The following is a 21514-nucleotide window of genomic DNA, read 5'->3' as shown; positions in this document are numbered from 1 at the left end:
GAAAGAACTAGTCAATAGAGACCCTGCTCTCTAAGAAATCCTAACAGCTGAGAAAAAAAAGATGAGAGGAAGATCTGGAGGAAAGTACAGAATTGAAAAACATGGGTAATGGTAATTTAAAGGATAAAAAGAGAGAGAAGGAAAAGAATATATAGATCTGACAAATAAAAACTAAAGAAGATGGTGGAGCCAAGAACTGCTTTTACAGTAATTGCTTTGAACGTTCATGAACTAAACTCACCAATTAAAGACACCAATAGGCAGAATGGATTAAAAAAGATAATCTATCTAAATGCTGTCTACAAGAGACACACCTTAGACTCAAGGACACAATTAGACTGAAAGTGAAAAGATGGAAAAAGATCTTCTATGCAAGCTGTAATAAAAAGAAAGCAGGAGTAGCTATAACAACATGAAACAAAATAGATTGTAAATGTAACGGCATCACAGAACAAAAAAGGATACTACATATTAATAAAAGGGACAATTCACCAAGAGGAAACAACAATCATAAATGTTTACACTCCCAATCAAGGAGCACCAAAATATATGAGGCAAACAGTGACAAAAACTAAAGGGAGCTATAGACATTTTCAACAATAATATTGAGAGACTTCAAGACACCACTCTCCACTATAGACAGAAAAAGCAGACAAAGGATCAACAAGGAAACAGAGAACCTAACCTAATAGACATACACAGATCATTTTACACCAAAACACCAGGTTGTACACTTTCTCTAGCACACATGGAATGGTCTCCAGAATAGAACATATGCTGGAACTGAGTCTTTATGAATTTAATAAGATTGAAATTATCCAAAACACTGTCTCTGATCACAATGGAATAAAGCTGGAAATTAACTATCACCGTAGAACCAGGCTTTCACAAATATATGAAGATTAAACATCATACTCTTAAATAATTATGGGTCAAGGAAGAATTTGCTAGAGATATCGGTAGATATCTGGAGATGAATGATAATGGGACCACAACATATCAAAATTTATGGGATGTGGCAAAGGCATGCTGAGGGAGAAATTTATTGCACTAAATGCCTATATTAAAAAAAAAGAAGATAGAGCAACACTTGAAGATTTAACTGCTCACTCGGAGAATTTAGAGAAAGAATAGCACACTAACCCCAAAGCAAATAAAAGAAGATAAATAATAAAGACTAAAGCAGAAATAAACTGGAAAACAATAGAAAGAATCAACAACCAAAATTGGTTTCTTGAGAACATCAATAAAATTGATGGACCCTGTGCTGGTCTGAATCTGTGGTGGACCCCAGAAAAGCCATGCCCTTTGATCCTCATTCAGTATTGCTAGGTGGGAGCATTTTGATTGCTTCCATGAAGATGTGACCCACCCAATTGTGGGTGGTAACTTCTGATTAGATGATTTCCATGGAGGTGTGTCTCCACCCACTGAAGGTAGAGCTGCTTGCTGGAATCCTTTAAAAGAGAAAACATTTTGGAGAGAATCCCTTTTTGGTAGAGCCACGTGAAAGCCAGCAGATGCCGCCATGTTCACCATGTGCCCTTCCAGCTGAGAGAGAAATGTTGAACATCATTGGCCTTCTTGAACCAAGGTATCTTTCCCTGGATGCCTTAAATTAGACATTTCTATAGACTTGTTTTAATTGGGACATTTTCCCAGCCTTAGAACTGTAAACTAGCAACTTACTAAATTCCCCTTGTTAAAAGCCATTTCATTTCTGGTATATTGCATTCCGGCAGCTAGCAAACTAGAACAGATCCCTAGCTAGACTAACAAAGAAAAAAGAAAGAGGACTAAAATAAACTCAGAAACGAGAGGGGGATTGTTACCACAGATCATGATGAAATTTTAAAAATCATAAGAGAATATTATGAACTATATGTCAACAAACTGAACAACTTAGATAAAATGGACAAATTCCTAGAAACACACAAATTATCCATGCTGACTCAAGAACAAATAGAAGATCTCAAAAAACCAATTACCAATAAAGAAATTCAATCAGTCATCAATAATTTTCCAACAAAGAAAAGCCCAGGACCAGATGGGTTCACAGGGGAATTTTATCAAACGTTCCAAAAGAACTAACATTAATCCTACTCAAACTCTCCAAAAAAAATTTGAGGAACACTAACTAACTGATTTTAGGAAGTTAACATCACTGTAATATCAAAATTTGATAAAGATGCTACAAGAAAGGAGAACTACAGACCAATCCCCTTAATGAACATAAACACAAAAATTCTTAACAAAATACTAGCATACTGAATCCCAATGACACATTATAAGAGCTATACATCATGACCAAGAATTATACATCATGACCAGGAATGCAAGGGTTGTTCAACACAAGAAAATCAATCAATGTAATACAGCACATTAACAAATCAAAAGGGAAAAATCATATGATCATATCAATTGATGCTGAAAAAGCACTCAACAAAATCCAGCATCCTTTCTGGACAAAAACATTTCAAAAGTTAAGAATTGAAGGAAACTTTCCCAATATCATAAAGGGCATATATAAAAAAAAAAAAAAGACATAGACAGCACCATACTTAATGGTAAGAGAATAAAAACATTGCCCCCTAAGATCAGGAACAAGACAAGGATGCCCATTGTCACCACTATAATTCAACATTGTATTAGAAGTTCTAGCTGGGGTGATTAAACAGGAGAAATATAAGGCATCCAAATAGGAAAGGAAGAAATACAACTTTCATTATTTGCAGATGACATGATCCTATATTTAGAAAACCCTGAGAAATCCATGACAAAGCTACTTGAGCTAACAAACAAATTCAGCAAAATGGCGAGATACAAGATTAATGTATAAAAAACGGTAATGTTTCTATACACAAGCAATGACTTATCTGAGGTGACAATTAAGAAAAAAATTCCATTCAAGATAGCAACCAGAAGAATCGGGTATCTAGGAATAAGCCTAACCAGGGATGTCAAGGATTATACATAGAAAATTACAAACAACTGCTTAAAGAAATAAAAAATGACCTAAATAGATGGAAAGACATTCCATGCTCCTGGACAGGAAAGCTGAATGTCATTAAGATGTCAATTCTATCCAAACTATCTACAGATTCCATGCAATACTGACCAAAATCCCACCAACCTACTTTGAAGACTCAGAAAAGTTGGTTATCAAATTTATATGGAAGGGAAAGAGACCCTGAATAGTCAAAAATATCCTAAAAAAGAAGAAGAAAGTGGGAGGACTTTCACTTCCTGACTTCAAAGCTTACTTTAAAGCCAGAGTGGTTAAAACAGCCATGTACTGGCGCAAAGACAGTAGTACTAACAGTGGAATAGAATTATGAGTGCAGAGATTGATCACCAAATTTATGGACATTTCATCTCAATAAGGCCCCCAAATCCACTGAACTGGGACAGAATAGTCTTTTCAATAAAAGGGCAAGGGAGAACTGGGTATCAATAGTCAAAAGAATGAAAGAAGACCCCCGACCCTATACCCTATACAAAAATTAATTCAAAATGGATTAAAGATCTAAATGTAAGAGCCTGTACCATAAAACTTCTAGAAGAAAGTGCAGGGAAACATCTTCAAGATCTAGTAATAGGAGATAGCTTCTTAAAACTTTACTCCTAAAGCACAAACAGTGAAAGAAAACATAGATAAATGGGAACTCCTTAAGATCAAGAACTTCTATGTCTAAAGACTTTGATAAAAAGGTGAAGAGCCAACTCAATGGGAGAAAATATTTGGGAACCACATATGAGATAAAAAAAAAACACATAACTGATATCCTGTGTTCATAAAGAAATTATACAGCTTACCAACAAAAGAACAAACAACCCAATTATGAAATGAACAGGCACTTTTCTGAAGAGCAAATACAGATGGCTAAAAAGCACATTATTCTAGTTTGCTAGTGACTGGAATGCAATATACCAGAAACAGAATGGCTTTTAAAAAGGGGAATTTAATCAGTTGCTAGTTTACAATTCTAAGGCTGAGAAAATGTCCCAATTAAAGCAGGTCTATAGAAATATCCAATCCAAGGCATCCAGGGAAAGATACCTTGGTTCAAGAAGGCTGATGAAGTTCAGGGTTTCTCTCTCAAGTGAGAAAGCACATGGCAAACACAGGTTTCTCTCCTGGCTTCCTGTTTCATGATGCTCCCCGGGAGGTGTTTTTCTTCATCTTCAAAGGTCGCTGTCTGGTGGACTCTCTGCTTTGCGTGGCTATGTTGTTATTCTCTGCTCTCTCTGAATTTCCCCCTTTCTCCAAAATGTTTCCTCTTTCATAGGATTCCAGTAAACTAATCAAGACCTACCTGGAATGGATGGAGACACATCTCCACCTAATCTAGTTTAAAAACCACTCTTGATTGAGTCACATCTCCAGGGAGATGATCTAATTATAGTTTCAAACATATAGTACTGAATAGGGATTAGAAGAAATGGCTGCCTTTACAAAATGGGATTAGGATTAAAACATGGCTTTTCTAGGGTACACACATCCTTTCAAACTAGCACACACATGAAGTGATACTCATCTTCACTGGCTATTGGGAGATGCAAATTAAGACAACAATGAGATACCACCTTATACCTATAAGAATGGCCACTATTAAACCTTTATAGGAAGCTACAAATGTTGGAGGATGTTGGGAAATAGGAACACTTATTCACTGTTGGTTAGAACGTACAATGGTGAAGCCACTGTGGAAGACAGTTTGGCGATTCCTCAGAAAACTAAATATTGAGTTGCCCTATAACCCTGAAATACCAATACTTGGTATATACCCAAAAGAGCTGAGGGCAGTGACACAACATTCATGTGCATACCAATGTTCATAGCGGCACTATTCAAATTGCCAAGATGATGGAAACAATCCAAGTGCCCACCAACAGAGTGGATAAACATAATGTGGTATACACATAACGATGGAATATTATACAGCACTAAGACAAAATGATGTCCTGAAACATATGACAACGTAGGTGAACCTTGAGGTCATAATGCTGAGTGAAATAAGTCAGACACAAAAGGACAAACACTGTATGATTTCATTATTATGACTCTGTAGGATATAGCAGACCCAGAAGTACACAAAGGCTAGAGATGGAGGAACGGCTACCCAAAGAGGTTGAATCTAGATGCAAGGGAACAGACACAAGTGATAACTAATTAGAGGGTTTATAAGTAACAATGCCATTGTTTCAGTTTGCTAAAGCTGTCAGAATGCAACATACTAGTGATGGATTGGCTTTTAATAAGGGGATTTATTTAGTTACAAATTTATAGTTCTTCAGAGAAAAGAGAGCTGGCTGTCCTCCAGCTTTCTCTGTCACATGGGGAGGCACACAACAGACATCTGCTGAGATTCCCTCCTGACTTCTGGGTTGAAAAGGCTTTCCCCAGGGTGATTCCTTCTGCATCTCCAAACATCTGGGTCTGAGCTCCAAGTGCTGAGATGAGGTGTGCTGAGCTGCACAGCTCTCTTCTGACCACTCTCTTTTAAGCCTCCAGCTAACTAAATTAAACCTCACTCATTGTGGAAGGCACTTTCCTTAGCTGACGGCAGATCTAATCAGCCACAGAAGAATTTCACATGCTGATGATTTAAGTCCACAGCAACAGAACAATAGGGCATCATCACCTGGACAAGTTGACACTTGAACTTAACTATCACAGCCATACCAAAACTGAATATGATTGAAAGTGGATATACAGTACCACATACCCCAATAATTAAATTTACAATTATAAATTAAAAAAAAAAAACAGGAAGCTGGTAATGTGGAAGGCACATTATGCACTTTTTATGCACTTGCACAGGCATTTGGTGAAAATGTTACCTGATCACCACAAAGGCAGACCATATATATACCAACCCATAGCTCAAGAAGAGGTGAAAAAGAAGTGCCAGACGTCTGGGTGATTGTTACCTGCTTCGCTTAATCAGGTATCACAGAAAAAGATGAACTTGGGCAAAGACTGGCTGACTTCTGGGTAAAGAGAAAAAAAAACAGAGATAGTCCAGAAACGTGGGCCTCACCAAATGGAGAAAACATTCCTTCTGAACCCCAAGTGTAGACCCTTGAAAAGAATTCTGAACACAGAAGACCATGACAACTTCTCACTTGTAAAGGATAGGGCTCAGCTGTACACACACATCAAATAACAGGGGTTTATTTCCCAAGCACACTCATATCTATTGTTTTAGATGCTTTGCAGTACCATGAGTAGAAAGAGAAAGACACAGACAAGCAAAAGCAAAGGTATGACATAGGATCAAAACACTGACTAAGAAAGAACTCTAGTGCAGTTACTGACATGTGGAACCGCCTGGAAGCAAATATATCAGAAGCCTACTAAAATTTGTGGGGAAATGTATTGCCAAAGGAGCCATCAGCCTAAAATAAAGCACAAGACTGTCAAAACAACTCTCAGGTTTCCAAAACAAAAGCAAGAAGCAAGTCATGCAATCTGTGTGCACCTGCATACAAACACACACACACATCATGCCGCACACCAAGTTCTGCCAATACCCATACCAGATGTGTCCATGGAAGACAAAGGACAAGGATGGACCTCCCAGGGATAGGACAGGGAGTTCTGGAGAACAACAGACCAGGGAGTTCTACCTGACCTGACTCCCAAGGTAGGAAGGCAGAAAGAAAAAAGCAGCCCCTGACATCTAGGAGCTGGCCTGACATGCACAGCTGGGCCTTGGTGTCCTCCTATGAACATCATCAGTCTCCTAGGGCATTACCATCAATCAAGGCCACTGATGGGTCAAGACACAAGCAAGAACACTCCATGATCATGTCAGGACAAACACAAAGCATGAACCTCATCCAAGTCACAAAATAACAATCTCCTCTTCCAGCTGATAGGAACAACCACTGCTTCTTTACCAATGACATCTTTGGCTTCATTCTAGTGCACCCACTCTACAGATAAGATTTAATAAGATATGCCACCATAAAATTGTCCTCGCTTTGTAAGAGCACCCAGTGTAGAGTGAACACCTACTTTCTTTGACCCCCTAAAATTACCCAACTGAGCCCAAATCTTATAAAAGGTTATAACACCTCTTACTATGATGCACTATGGCTCTCCAACTTGTTCAGTGGGAATGCTCAGTGGTCTCTGGAGAGAGCACATTGACAGAGGCCTTCATAATACTTGCATGTAAGTGTCATTCTTACTTAGACCAAGAACTATTGTTCATCTTCCATTCCACCCCTTTCAAACTGCAGGTTTTTTATTGCTATTGTTGTGTTCGGCTCTGATATTGTATGGTGTTAACAGTGGATAACCTGTACATTAGTTCAGTCACTAAACCTCAAGGAGCCACATCTGGATCTGAGGAAGACAGCATAATGCTGGAAATCCTTCTCTTTATGCTAGATGTGGTAATCAGGAGTGACTCGGATTATCTTTTGGGAGAAATATGTGAATTACGGCTGTAAAAGAAGGATGTGCATGCATATTTCAGGGCTGAGGCAGAGAAGGCTGTCCAAAAAAACCATGCTCCCCTTCCCCACCCTTCCCCACTAAAGAGTTGTGGCTGGAATGTGGAATGGGCATGATTACAATACACATCACCTCCTGGCCGATGGCACTGAGAATCATGCCTCCTCGATGCTATACTTTCTCACTTGCCAGGTGGAAGTGAGGAAGATGAAGCCCTAGATGATGCTGCTAACCGAGGAAATGGCAGAACCACAGGCTGCAAAGAACCTGGGCTGCTATATCAGCACATGGAGGAAAGCTGATCACTAATGAGGAACAGCCAAAGTGAAAGGTTACATGAATGAGAAATAAATTTTATCATCTAAGACCCCTGAAATTTGGGAGTTTTATTAAAGAAGATAAACTTACCCTAAATAGTATAGAAATTAGGGGCTGGAGGAACAGCGTAAAAGCATAAAGTCTGACAAAAAAATCGGACTCTGAAAAAACAATCCTCCATTTGCTTTGGAACCACAATGGGCTAAATTCTAATGGTGGAAAAGGATTAAAAAGAATGCCAGCTCTTCAAAGAACTTGCAGCTTCAATCCAATCATCTGTTTTCCTCCAGCCTTACACTGGAATTAAGGTGGTTCCCAGCTAGAGAACCTTAAGGGTACAGGACAAGAAAACAGTACAATCAATCTCAAATTCCTCAAAATAAATCTACAAATCAATGTCTAGCACATGCAAAAAATAACACACCTTGAAGGAAGAAAAACAGCAGAAACAACAAAAAGCAAAAAAAGACCCACAAAAACATGAGAAGTTAAAATTATCCAATAGACTATCTTAAAAACTACAGTTGCAATGGTTAAAAACAAATCTGCACTTGAAATTTTTTGCAAAAAAATAGAAACTATATAAAGATTAAAGCAGAATACATGAAAGAATAGAAAATCAATAGAGAAAATCAACAAAACCAAAAGTTGACTCTTTAGAAGATTGTCAAAACTTTACCAAGACCTACCAAGAAAAAGAGAGAGAAGACTCAAATTACTAAAATCTGAATTGAAAGATGAGATATTACTAACAACCTTACCAAACAAATACATTAATTATAAGAGAATACTAAAAGCAATTGCTTGCCAGCAAATACGATAACTTATGTAAAATGGACAAATTCCTAGAAAGATACAACAATCCAAACTGACTCAGGAAGAAACAGAAAATCTGAATGGATGTAAACAAGCAAAGAGATTGAGTTAGTAATCAAAAAACTTCCCAGAAGGAAAATCCAGGACCAGATGATTTCACTAGTGAATCTACCAATTATTTTAAAAAGTGACACCAATCCTTCACAATCTCTTCCCCAAAAAAAGAAGAGGAGGAAGAGGAAGGGACACTTCCTGTTTTAGTTTACTGGGCAGTTCAAAGCCATGAAATGGGTTGGTCTAAACAACAGAAATTTATTCACTCAGTTTCAAGGTTGGGAAAAGGTCCAAATTAAGGCATCATCAAGGTGATGCTTTTTCAGACCTGCTGCCAGCAACCTTTGACTCTTCCATCACATGGCAAGGAACCTGGCATTGTCTGCTGGTCTCTCCCTTCTCTTCTGGGTTTTGCTAATTTCAGCTTACTGCTTCTGTGGCTTTCTCTCTCTCTCTCTCTCTCTCTCTATGAATTTCATTCTCTTATAGGATTAAGAACCATCCTAATTAAGTAGGACACACCTTTAACTGAAGTAACCTTATATAAGGTCCTACTTACAATGAATTTACACCCATAGGAATGGATTAGATTTAAGAACATGTTTTTCTGGGGTACATACAGTTTACAACCACCACACTTCCCAACTCATTCTATAAGGCCAGGATTATGCTGATATCAAAGCCACATAAACACATTATAAGAGAACTATAGACCAATATCCCTTTAGAATATATATGCAAAAATCCTCAACAAAATACTAACAAACTGAATCCAGCAATCTATACATAGGATTACACATCATGGCCAAATGGGATTTATGCCAGGAATGCAAAGTTGGCTCAACATCCATGCAGTCAATTTAAAACACCACATTAATACAATAAAGGACAAAAACCACATGGTCATCTCAAAAACCCCAGAAAAAGCATCTGACAAAAGCAACATGCCTCAGAGGACTGTGAAAAGATGGTGGAGTAGGAAGTTCCAGGAAACAGTCCCTCCACCAGAACAACTGAACTGTTGTTCTGAATTAACTCTTTCAAAATTTCAGAGTCCAGCAGAACACTGTACAGTATGCAGGAAAGAGTGGGAGAAGGCATTGGTAAATTATGGTAAAGACCAGTAAAGTGGTCTTCTCATTGCAGCATGCAGTGGGATCCAGCCCCTGTCATAGTTTGCTGAGGCCAGAAAGGGATATAAAAATCCATCTCCCCAATATCCAGGGTGGGCATGAGCTGATCACTAATCATGGCCTTTGATTAGCCACTTTGGATTGCTGGGAACTCGGCTCTGAGACAGCCATTTTTCCAACACAACCCAGACAAAGGCATCTGAGGAGACTAAAGAAGCTGTGCTTTGGGACTTCTGGGAAGATGGTGGAGAAAAGTGGAATGGGTTCACTCCTGCTCCATGATACAAGGTAGGGGACAGAGAGAAAATGACTGGGACTGCAGATCCCAAGGTGTGAGTAACCAGGAACAGTCTTTAGGCAGTTTTGGGGAGGAGAGCATCAGTGGGATTGGATGGGGAGAGCAAGTGCAACAGGTGACCTGGGTCCTTACCAGGCAGGCTGTGGGGCATGGGGGAGGTGAGTAAGGAGGGAGCTGATAGTCCTCGACTCCAACCTGCACAGCTGCCAGCTGGGGAAACCTCCCCATGTGGTCATAGTGGACAGCACAGAAGGTTGACCAAGCATCCACCTCCAGGTGGGGGGAAGTGATCACCCAGCCCGGTGCGGCAATAGCCAGTCCACAGGTGCAGTGTCTAGCAGACCCACCAGTACTGCGAATCAGCTTATCCCCCAGGCACTGTTCAACTCCCCAGTTCCCCTCACAGTGACTGGCCAATGGGCTGCCCTGGGCAGGGACAGCCCCCCAATCATATGCTGGAACACAAACTGAGTCTTTATGAATTTAATAAGATTGAAATTATCCAAAGCACTGTCTCTGATCACAACGGAATAAAGTTGGAAATTAATAATCACCAAAGAACAAGAGCTTTCACAAATACATGGAAATTTAAAAACACTCTGAAATAAACAATGGGTCAAGGAAGAAATTGCTAGAGAAATTGATAAATATCTGGAGACAAATGATAATGAGGCTACAACATATCAAAACTATGGGATATGGTGAAGGCAGTACTGGGAGGGAAATTTATCGCCCTAAACATCCATATTAAAAAACAAGAACAAGCAAAACTTGAGGATATAACTGCTCAATATATGAGATTTTAGAGACCAAACAGCGAACTAACACAAAAGCAACTAAAAGAAGAGAATTAATGAAGACTAAAGCAGAAATAAACAAACTAGAGAACAACAAAACAGTAGAAAGAATCAATAAAACTTAAAGTTGTTTCTTTGAGAAAATCAATAAAATTGATGGACCCCTAGCTAGACTAACAAAGAAAAAAAGAGAGAGGACACAAACAAAATCAGAAATGAGGGGGAGGGATCGTTACCACAGATTATGAAGAAATTTTAAAAATCATAAGAGAATATTATCAACAACAAATGCCAACAAACTAGACAACTTAGATGAAATGGACAAATTTCTACAAACATATGAATTACCTACACTGACTCAAGAAGAAATAGAAGATTTCAAAAAAACAATTACAAGTAAAGAAATTCAGTCACCAAAAATCTTTCCACAGGTTGCTCTTCCGCAGGCTTCAGGTAGACCTTGCTACCTATCATAACCTGCCAACCTAAACCAGGACCATTCCAGGTAATCCTAAAGCACACCTGGGGCAATATATGATTCCACAGGGGCTCCAGGCACTAGAATAACTTGCTAGAAACCCATGACCTCCAGATGGGTCCCTGGTCCAGATAAGTCCTAAAACTTAGCCCAGCAACTCCAGAACATCAGATAGTTCCATATCCCTACCCCATATTAATAACAGACCCTTCCAATAGCAAAAATTTAGAATTGCCATAGCCCAAACAACCCCAAAGAGAGGTATGGGAAGATCAAAGGTAATGGTGGAATTATACATAGAAGACAGGACTTAACAAATGAATATGATTGCCGAATCATTAAACTGACATCTCTTTAGTTTCCAGTATTTTAGAGGAGCTAGAAGTAAAAACCTAAAATTGTGAAACTGTAACCCATGTCAAAGTCTGAAATATGTTCTACAACTAATTGTGGTCTTGTGCTTTGAAATTTAAAGCTTTTTTATTTCTATACACAAGCAATGACCTTCTGGGGTGACAACTAAGGAAAAAGTTCCATTCAGAATGGTGACCAGAAGCATCAGGTATCTAGGAATAAGCCTAACCAGGGATGTCAAGGACTTATACACAGAAAATTACAAAAAAAAATTGCTAAAAGAAATAAAAAATGACCTAAATAGATGGAAAGATAATCTATGCTCATGTGTCTAAAGCACAGATTAAATACAAGAAGGCCAAATATCATCAAGATGGTCAATTTTATCCAAACTGATCCACAGATTAAATACAATTAATGGCATTAAATACAATATCAATATTAAAAACAACTTTATCCAAACTGATCTACAGATTAAATACAATCAGTTGTATTAAATACAATACCAATAAAAATTCCAACAACCTACTCTGAAGACTTGGAACAGCTGGTTATTAAATTTATATGGAAGGAAAAGAGACCCTGAATAGCTAAAGATATCCTAAGAAAGGAAGAACAAAGTGGGAGGACTATCACTTCCTAACTTTAAAGCTTACTTTAAAGCCAGAGTGGTCAAAACAGCCATGTACTGGCGCAAAGACAGTAGTACCAACAGTGGAACGGAATCGTGAGTGCAGAGATTGACCACCAAATTTATGGACATTTCATCTCAACGAGGCCCCCAAGGGCCACGGTGGCTCAGCAGGCAAGAACGCTTGCCTGCCATGCCAGAGGACCCGGGTTCGATTCCTGGTGCTTGCCCATGTCAAAAAAAACAGAAGTTAATTCAATAAGGCCCCCAAATCCACTGAACTGGGACAGAATAGTCTTTTCAATAAAAGGGCAAGGGAGAACTGGGTATCAATAGCCAAAAGAATAAAAGAAGACCCCGACCCTATACCCTATACAAAAAATTAATTCAAAATGGATTAAAGATCTAAATGTAAGAGCCCATACCATAAAAGTTCTAGAAGAAAGTGCAGGGAAACATCTTCAAGATCTCGTAATGGGAGGCAGCTTCTTAAACTTTACTCCTAAAGCACAAACCATGAAAGAAAACATAGGTAAATGGGAACTCCTTAAGATAAAGAGCTTCTGTGTCTAAAGACTTTGATAAAAAGGTGAAGAGACAGCCAACTCAATGGGAGAAAATATTTGGGAACCACATATCATATAAAGGCTTGAGATCCTGTGTTCATAAAGAAATTATCAGCTCACCAACAAAAGAACAAATAACCCAATTATAAAATGAGCAGGGGAAATGAATAGGCTCTTTTCTGAAGGGCAAATACAGATGGCTAAAAAGCACATAAAGAGATGCTCATCTTCACTGGCTATAAGGGAGATGCAAATTAAGACAACAATGAGATATCACCTCACACCTGTAAGAATGGCCGCTATTAAACATTAACAGGAAACTATAAATGTTGGAGAGGATGTGGAGAAATTGGAACATTATACACTGCTAGTGGGAATGTATAATAGTGAAGCCACTGTGGAAGACAGTTTTGGCGATTCCTCAGAAAACTAAATACTGAGTTGCCCTGTGACCTGGCAATACCAATAGTCGGTATGTACCTATATGGAGACAATCCAGGTGCCCATCAACAAATGAGTGAATAAACAAAATGTAGTATATACATATGATAGAATATTTTGCAGCAGTTAGACAAAATGATGTCCTGCCCATCAACAGATGAGTGGATAAACAAAATGTGGTATTTACATAAGATAGAATATTGTGCAGCAGTAGGCAAAATGATGTCCCAAAACATTATATGATAATATGGACAAACCTTGAGGACATAATGCTGAGTGAAATAAGTCAGATGCAAAGGGACAGACCTGTTACTATGACTCTGGCAAAGCTGCTTCAGCGTTTTGGAACAGCTAGAAGGAAAAATCTGAGATGTGGGAATGGTAGCCCATGACAAACTCTGGAACCTGTTCTGTAGCTGCTTCCTAAAGTGTGCTTTGAAAATTACTATTTTTTTTCTTTCTTTTCTTTGTGTGTATATATATGGTATAGGCAGCTATAGGCACTATATAAAATAAATTCCTGAAATCAAAAATTTGAAAATGTTTAGTAACACAGGTCACTACTATAGCAAAGTTCATATTTGTAATAACTTTTTACTTTATATTTTGAGAACACAGTTTTGATAGTTAATCAAATGGTATTTAAGATGGTATTTAATATTTACAATCTAAGAAACTCTGATGTCTGTATCTGTAGATTTTTTCCTTCCTTGCTTTAATTTTAAATTGGTTTATGAAATATATTGTACAAAAAAGCTTTACAATGATTATTTAGATATTTTATTTTAATATGCCTATGGATAAGCTGACTAAGACATCCATTTTAGGTGGTTAAGATTTTCATATGATAATTGTAAAAATATTTGTATATTCATATGTTCCTGAAATCAGCAAAATGTTGAGTAACATAGGTCATTATTATAGCAATGTAGATATTTGTAATAAGTTTCTACTTGCTATTTTGAGAACATTAGCATTTCTGACAGTTGATCAAATGGTATTTAAGTTACTGTTCAATATTTAGAATTTAAGAACTTTGCTATCTGAATTTGTAGATTTTTTTCCTCGTTGCCTTAATTTTTGAAACTTACGTGCAATCACAGGCTTTACAACGATTGTATGGATACTTTATTTATATATGACTATGGTTAAACTAAGATATCCATTCTTGGTGGTTCTAAGTGTATTGTTTGTTTTCTTAAATAAAAATATTTTTAAAAATAAATAAATAAGATGCTATACTTCCTCAGAGCTGCAGAGGACAGATGAAGGGCTGCATTTGCTGGGCAGGTCAAGAAAGGGCAGCTTTGAGGAGCCATGGAAAAAGCTCTTACATCCTTCCTGGCCCCTCCTTCAACCCTCCACCAGGGTTGGAGATAGCTGGCACTCCCTTTGTGGGTTCCTGGCCTTATTCTAGCTGGGAAAGACTGAATTGGGAAACTCTTCTCAGGTGTGCCCCTCCTCCCAGAATTTGCCCTCCAGCAAAAGCAGTTTGAGTCAACAAAATCAGTGTAAAAAAACAACTGAGGTAGAGGACCTGGGTCAAAGGTTTCCCTGGTTTCAGTTTGGCAGTGGAATATCTGAGAGAGGGAGATGGTTTGTGTCCTGGAAAGTAAAGTGAGAAAACTGTAAACAGGGGCACTCCTAGGTCACTCACAAGTACAAACCCAGAACAAGACACAGGCCCAGAAAAAAACAGGCAGGACCCTACACTTTGAATTTGCTTTGGGCTGACGTTCCTGATAGGAGGGCTGATACACAAGAAAATCTCCATCATTTCACCAGCTGGTTACAAGCTCAAGAAACAAACATCTCATAGAATAAATCCCAGAGTTGCATCAAGTTGAGTGAAATAAGTCAGGCACAAAAGGACAAATATTGCATGATTCTACTGACATGAAATAATTAGAATAAGCAAACTCATAAAGTCAGAAAATCTAGAGCACAGGCTACCAGGGGATGAGGTAGGGGTAGAGACTAGGGAGTTAATATTTAAAATGCACAGAATTTCTATTTGTGGTAATGGAAAAGTTTTGGTAATGGATAGTGGTGATATAGCACAACTTTGTGAACATAATTAACAGCACTGAATTATAAATGTGAATGTGGTTAAAAAAGGGAAATTTTAAGTTGTACGTATGGCACTAGAATAATTTTTTTTTAAATCCCTGGAAGTGCACAACACAAACAGCAATCCTAAATTAAACCATGAACTACAGTTATTAGTACAATTATAAAAATGTTGTTTCATCAATTGTAACAAATGTACCACACCCATGCAAGGTGTTAATAACAGGATGGTGTGGAAGTTTGAAGGCTGTTATTTACCCTAGAAAAGCCCATGTTCTTTTCGTCCATTCCTTATGGGTAAAGAAAGGCCTGTGCAGGTGGGATCTTTTGGTTAGGTTATTTCAGTTGAGCTGTGACCCAGCCCATTTAAGGTGGGTCTTAATCCTTTTACTGGAGTCCTTTCTGAGAGGATAAAGACAGAATAAATCCAGAGAGAAGCAAAGAGAGAACCCACAGAGCAAAGAGAGAACCCACAGAAGAAGCTACTAGAGCTGAAAACTGGGAGCAAAAGACAGCAGACGTCAGCCATGTGCCTTCTCATATGACAACAGTTATCCCAGATGCCGGCAACCTGTCTTTAGAGTTCACATATCATCCCGTTGATGCCTTAATTGGGATAGTTTTATGGCCTAAGAACTGTAAATTGTAAGTTAATAAATCTCCATTGTAAAAGCCAACCCATTTCTATTACACTGCATCTCAGCAGCTTTAGTAAACCAGAACAAGTCGCATATGGGAATCCTGTATATTATGCATGATTGTTCTGTAAACCCACAACTTCACTAATAAAACAAAAATCTCATGCATTTTCATGATTTAAAAAAAAAAAAAACAGAAATGAAAACAACATCCTTAACTTAACAAAGGACATCTAAGAAAAAATCCAGAACAGAAATGGTAAAAACCAAAAACTTTCCTCTTAATATCATGAACAAGGCAAAGATGTCCAACCTTGGCAGAACAATTCAGCATTGTACCAAAGGTTATAATCAGGACAATTAGGCAAGAAAAAGAAATAAAAGGTACCCGAATTGGAAAGGAAGAGGTAAAACTATATCTGCAGAGGACATAATGTTATATATAGAAAATCCACTAGAAACTATTACAGCTAATAAGTCTCACATCCATGAACTGGAAAATATAAGATTGTTAAGATTGCAATACTTCCAAAATTAATCAATGCAATGCCTGCCAAAATCTCACCTGCCTTTTGTTTCAGAAATAAATAAGGTGATCCAAAAATCGTATGTAAATACATATATAATATGTGATCAGTAATAACCAAAATAATCTTGAAAAAAGAACAAAATTGGATGATTGACACTTCCCAGTTTCAAAACATATTGCAAAGCTACAGTAATCAAGATTTATGGTACTGGCATAGGACAGACATATAAATCAATGGAATAGAATTGAGAGTCCAGAAACAAATCCTTACATTTATGGTCAATTGATTTTCAACAAGGATGCCAAGATAATTCATTGGTGAAAGACTACTCTTCTAAGAAATGATGCTGGAACAACTGAATAACCAAATGAAGAATGAAACTGCACTCCTCCCCCACGCCATTTACAAAAATTAACTCAAAATGTATCAAAGACCTAAATACAAAAGCTAAAACTATAAAATTCTTACAAGAAAACATAGCTATAAATCTTAGTGACCTAAGGTTAGACAGTATCTTCTTAGATATGACACCTAAGCACAAGCAACCAAAGACAAAATAGATAAATTGTACTTCATCAAAATTAAAAACTTTTACGTGTCAAAATACACTACCAAGAAAGTGAAAAGACAACTGAAAGTTGTGGGGGTGGGATATATGTAAATAATTTATCTGATAAGCATTTAGTATCCTGAATATATAAAGAACTCTTACAACTCAACAATAAAAAGACAAACCATGTGATTTTAAAGTAAGCAAGGGATTTAGAACAGACATTTCTCCAAAGAAAATATACAAATAGCCAGTAAGCACAAGAAAAGATGCTCAGAATCATTGGTCATCCAGGAAACACAAATGAGATACTTCACATCCACTAAAATGGCTATAACCAAAAACTATGAAATAACAAGTGCTGGTGAGGATATGGAGAAACTGGAACTCTCATATGTTGCCAGTGGGAATACAAAATGTTAACAGCCACTTTGGAAGAGTTTGGTAGATCCTCAAAAAGTTATACATAGAGTTACTATATGACCCAGCAATTTCGTTATGTACATATTTAAGAGAACTGAAAATATATTTTCATACAAAAATTTGTATACAAATGTTAATAGCATCATTATTTATAATAGTGACACAAAAATGGAAACAACTGAACTGTTTGTTTATCAATGGATAAAGAGATAAATAAAATATGTTATACCCATACAATGGAATATTATTCACTCATAAGAAAAATGAAATATTGACACAGGTTGCAACAGGGATGAATCTTAAAAATACTATGCTAAGTAAAAGAAGTCAGACTCAAAAGGCCACATATTGTAGGATTCCATTTAATATGAAATGTCTAAGAAAGGCAAATCCTTAGAGACAAAAAGTAGATTAATGATTGATAAGGACTAGGGGGAGGGAAGAATGGGGAGTTACTGTTAATGGATATGGGGTTTCTTTATAAAGTGATGAAAATGATCTGAATTCAGATAGTTATGATGGCTGCACAACCCAGTGAATATATGATAGTGATAATGGTTGCCCAACATTGTGAATATAATAAAAACAAATGTTCACTTTAAAAGGGTGAAATTTATGGTATGTGAATAATATCTCAAAAATTGTAACTGAAAAAAATTTAAACAGATAAAGGTGAAACAAAAATATTTTTAGGGTAAAAAAAACACAGTCTCACATGTACCTTCAGTAAAGGCAATTCTCATGAAGACCCTTCCAGCAGAAGGTCAACAATCTCAGAATGCAGGTCAGAAACATCAGAGAAAAATGAAGAGCAAAGAAAGGGTAAATATGTAAATAGTCTAAATAAATATTGACTGCACACGAAATAATATAACTAATATTAATTAAAATACTGTTACTGCATTAAAAAAGCACACAAAATTCAAATACACAATAACAATACATACAAATCTGAAGAAGTGAATGGAGTACAAGCATTTGAAGAAATTAGGATTTCTGCATTGTTCAGGAAGAAGGTAAAGGTATAAATGCATAATCTGGATAAGCTAATAACACATTATTTAATTCACATGGTAACCACTAAAAAAAAGAAAAATAGGACATAATCTCCAAACTACTAGAATGGTTTTTAAAATGATAGTATCAACTTAAAATAAGGCAAGAAAAGAGGGAAAAATAAACACAGAAAAGGTAGGACAAGAAAAATACATATTAAAAATGGAGATTTAAACCCAAATAGATCAGTAATTACATTATGCGTGAATGAATTAAATGGTCAACTAGAAGACAAATATTTTCAGACTGGATCAAAAAATCTAACCGTACACTCTTTGCAAGAGACATATCTAAAGCATAAGTACATACAATAATGTCAAAACTAAAATTATTTTTTAAAAACAAAACTATCATGCAAATATAACCCTAAAGAAATCTAGTATGGCTATATTAACATCAGGCATGTTATACCATAAAGTTAAATATGCATTACTAGAGATAAAGAAGACGACTTAGGCTGAGAAAAGATTCAATTCACCAGGAATATAATTTTTAGTTTGGCCTCAAAATACATAATTTAAAATTGACAGAATTTCAAGTAGAAATAAGACAAATCCACAATAAAAATAAAATTGTGTAATTACCTCAGTATTAAATATACTAACCAGACAAAATCTTAGTAAGAAAACAGACTATTTGAGTATTATGTTTATCAACCAAACTGAAAAGCATATATAGAACACTGAACCCAATTCTTTTCAAAGCACACATGGAACATTTGAGAAAAATTACAGAGCATACTCTGTGCTATAAGGCACAGTGAAATATTTCAAAGGACAACAAGATCTTCAAGCATACAATTGTGCTTGAAAACAATAAAATGATAAGAAAAATGTGTACACTTGAAAATTGGAAAATTTACTGCTAAAGAACCTATGAATAGGGCGGTACAACAGTGACTTGGTGGCAGAATTCTTGCCTGCTGTGCTAGAAACCAGGGTTCACTTTCTGGTGCCTGCCCATGCCAAAAACAAAGAACGTATGAATCAAAGAAAAAATCAAATTGAAAATTAGAAAATACATTTAACCCAATAATAATGAAAATACCTCATATCAAACTTTGTATGATGCAACTGAAGCTGTATTTATAAAGAAACATATTACCTTAAATGCACATATTACAAAAGGAGAAACACTGAAAATTAATAAATTATTCATCTCAAATTAGAAAGAAAACAACTACAAGAAAGGAAAATTATGGGCCGAATTTACTCATGGACACGGCTGCAAAAATCCCAAATAAAATATTAATAAATGAAATCCAGAAAAATATGAATGTGAAAATATGAATCTAAATAGTGGTCATCTGTGGATGGTAAAATTATCAAGATTTGTATTCTGCTTTGAAGTTAATCTTTATTTTTTTTAAGTTCCTAACTAAACACCCATTACTTTAGGAATCAAGAAAAAAATTTTGAATTAATAATTAGTATTCTGCCGAGCTTTTGTCTTTATCAGATAAACTAGCTAGTGAATAGCAAGAAAAAAAGACCTCACTCAGTGTCTCTATTTGAGAACAAAGAAAGGGTGGATAGAATTGGGAAAGGATTTACAAAGATAGGGATGTAATAATAGCAACTTGTAGGCTTTTTGCCCAAACATGAAAGGAGAGATCATATACACAAAAGCGTCTATAAATAGAATCCTTACTGCACTTAAATGAATAATTTAAAAGCACTTTGCAAACAGGGTTAAGAAAACAGGAACCTAATGCTCAAAAATCAATAGTTCTATCCTACCCAAACCTGGTAAGTTACAGAAACAGATGTCTGAGTTTTATAGTATTTTTCAGAAATGTTGAAAACTAAATGGTTAAGTAGCAAAAGACATAAAAATGTTTATACACTTTGACCTAATAACTCCAATTTCAGAAATGTATCTTTCAGATTACACTGATTATTACCAGTGATATATGCAATGATTTTTATGGGATTTTTTCAAATCATTATTTATGATGGCAAATATTTTAAAGTAACATTAATGTCCAGCTGTAGGGAAGTGATTCAATAAATTGGGACCCCCACTGGAATAGTATGCAACTATTCAAAATCATATTTTAGAAGAATATCACATGACACTACGAAGTTCTCACTATCTTAAAGAAGAAAAACTGTTACATATCATGGAATGAATCCCAATTTTAGCATATACATATCATACATATATGAGCAGAAAAGAAAACACTGGCTACCCTTATATGGTAAGATCACAGATAATGTTCATTTTGTCCTTTCTAATTTTTTTGCTCCAATTTTTCTAAATAAACATTTGTATTACTTGTATAAGGAGAAAAAAAATGTCAATAATAATAAACTAATTACCCTAAATGGATTCAAATGTCCTTTATAAGAGCAACCCAGTTTCACTTCTAGAGAGGGTAACTGGAAGGCCAACAGAGATCTAATGCACTGGTTTTCTATTGCTGCACAAACTTAGCAGCTGAAAACAACATACATTTATTTTCTCAGTTTCTGGAGTCAGGTGTCTGGACAGGCTAAACTGGGTCCTCTGCCTAGAAAAGGCTGCAGTCAAGTGTGAGCCAGGCTGTATTCTCAGCCAGAGGCTCAAATGAGGAATAATCTACTTTCAAGTTTGCGCAGGTTGCTGGCAGAGTTTGTTTCCTTGTGGCTGTAAGACTGAGGGCCACTGCTTTCAGCTGGCCATTCCTGAAGGCCATCTTCAGCTCCTACAGCCCTCCCGCCGTGCCTTGCCATGTGGGCTTCTGCAACATCACCACCAACTTCCTCAAGCCAGCAATGAGTTTCCAGATTGAGGGTTGTAGCAAGACAGAATCTTATACATTGTAAAATAATGAAGGAAGTGACATTCCATCAACTTTGCCATATTCTGTTGGTTAGAAGAAAGTCACAGGTCCTACTCACACTGAGTGTTG

General features: G+C 36.7%; 1 protein-coding gene across 2 annotated transcripts in view; it reads right to left on the bottom strand.

Moving 5' to 3' along the window:
* The window catches only part of PCBP3 (poly(rC) binding protein 3), a 470825-nt gene that overhangs the window by 414419 nt on the left and 34892 nt on the right, over nt 1-21514 (bottom strand). The gene's annotated exons all lie outside the window — the stretch shown is intronic.

The sequence above is a fragment of the Tamandua tetradactyla genome, chromosome 10 (genome assembly GCF_023851605.1).
Source record: "Tamandua tetradactyla isolate mTamTet1 chromosome 10, mTamTet1.pri, whole genome shotgun sequence".
Classification (NCBI taxonomy): Eukaryota; Metazoa; Chordata; class Mammalia; order Pilosa; family Myrmecophagidae; genus Tamandua; species Tamandua tetradactyla.
This window is presented reverse-complemented; position numbering and strand designations above follow the sequence as displayed.